We start from the raw sequence: 1,824 nt of genomic DNA, 5'->3' as shown, positions 1-1,824 counted from the left end.
CAACTTAAAACCCACCTGTTTAGAGTTGCTTATGGCTAAATTAGGGTTAGAGTGTGGGTTTTGATGTCTTCGATGATTTTACTGTTTTTATCTATTTATTAATTTCTTTTTATTTCTCTTTCTCACTGTTTATGTTTTAATTGTCATGTTGGTATTCAGTTTACGAACCCACATGCAAGAACACAAGCAGAAGAGACCGATAAAATGTACAATGATAGTTTTATTGAAGTCAGGGAAGGAATCAGGGAGTGAGTACTGGAGCTGATGACCGAGTCGTCTTACTGCCAACAGGAGAAGCAGGGTTAGAACGTGAAGGTGAGAATCTTTCCGGAATAAATCAGGTTCTTCCTTACTTTGTGGGAAGGTGATGAAACTTGAGCCGAGCACTGGGCGGTTAGGTTACGTTGGAGAGCGGACTGGTTTGTTTATTGCTGGCAGAGCGGCTTTGACTGTGGTCTGATAGTATTCGTTCTCCGGCTGGGTTCGGGCTTGGATCTCCTGACCCGGAAGCTTCCGAAGGGGAATCCACTGGCAAGGGACCGACGAGGGGGAAAGGTGAGCACACAAGGAGTGGCGTCTGACCGGTAACACCGACAGTGTTGAGGAAGGACACAGGAGGTAGGTAATCCACAACAACGGGGACACAGACTCACTCGGAACCTGGGATGGACTGATCTCACCAGAACAGCGTGGGGACAGCAGGATCATCTGACGAGGAAGACAACAAAGAGTTAGAGCAGAGCAGATCTCAGAGGGCCTTTCTCTGGAACGAATAGTTACCGAAGTAAGCAAACACTCAGGCGATGAGAAGAAGAGGAGCTGCTGCTATATCCATAATCCACGCCCTCCAAACGAGCTGCATGTGTGTACACGGGTTGAACCCAGCAGCTTCCCAGGGGCTCTGCATGTAGGTGATATCTGGTGGATGCCATGAGGAATGACGGTTTCAACGACAATAAAACTCAAACCCAAAACAAAGCAAGTAAAAAAAGGGGAAAAAAAAACACAGACCCTGACATTAATGATGTAAAGCCCCCCGGAAAACGTCCCAGTTAAAAGACGTTTAACTAAAGTCCTACGGGGTTTAGAGTCCTAGTTGACGGCATTTCAACTTAAACCTAGAGGTTGGAGTCCTTGTCAAACGGCGTTTTTGACTAAAGTCCCAGAGGGTTTGTCATGGTTTTAGGAATGTTCCGAACCCACATGCAGCAGACACTCAGGAAAACTGAAGATTAAGGGTTTTATTTACAAACGAAATAATGTGATTTGAGCTGGAGAAACCATAAACAGCAGGCAGGTCAGAAGCGTCGGGCTGGGCTCTGAAAGGACAGATCCAGAGAGGTGAGGATATGAGGCCAGTAGAGCTTGGGGACTAACTTGCTGGGCTTACTGGGTCCGAAGAATGTCTGCTCGGGGAAGTGAGGGAGAGGGAAGCCGACTTGGCGGTGCTCGCTGCGTCGGGACACCCAGGGCGAGGAGATCCAGATCCTTGCTAACCCTAACCCACAAACCTAATTTTGTTCTTCTGCATTCAGCACCTCAAAAGATTGAGTCTTGCCGTAAACCAAAAGTAATACATAAAATCAACAGAACAAAATGGGGTAAAATTCCTTTTTCTAACCTATCAAATATAATAATCAATCCTGAGTATAAAAATTAACACAGTCATTTTCCAAAAACCTTTCACCATAAACTTGAGCAATTTTCTAATATTAAACAAAACATTTTCATTCACACTATTTCCATTTGATTCTGATATAGTAACAGATAATACAATTTCAAAATACATTCATCGCTGACTAAATTAGTAATTCTAAAACCACG

At 44.4% G+C, this 1,824-nt stretch overlaps 1 long non-coding RNA gene across 1 annotated transcript; it reads right to left on the bottom strand.

The window, feature by feature from the left end:
- Positions 1-164: 164 nt before the first annotated feature.
- On the bottom strand, positions 165-1,342 carry LOC107833087 (uncharacterized). The gene is made up of 2 exons (XR_001658791.1): positions 354-1,342; positions 165-281 (listed from the first exon to the last, which is right to left on the bottom strand). It is a non-coding gene; the product is annotated as an uncharacterized LOC107833087 (long non-coding RNA).
- Positions 1,343-1,824: the final 482 nt, after the last annotated feature.

The sequence above is a fragment of the Poecilia formosa genome, unplaced genomic scaffold (assembly GCF_000485575.1).
Source record: "Poecilia formosa unplaced genomic scaffold, Poecilia_formosa-5.1.2 Scaffold323, whole genome shotgun sequence".
Taxonomy (NCBI): Eukaryota; Metazoa; Chordata; class Actinopteri; order Cyprinodontiformes; family Poeciliidae; genus Poecilia; species Poecilia formosa.
The sequence above is the reverse complement of the archived record's forward strand: the minus strand, read 5'-3'. Positions and strand labels throughout refer to the sequence as shown.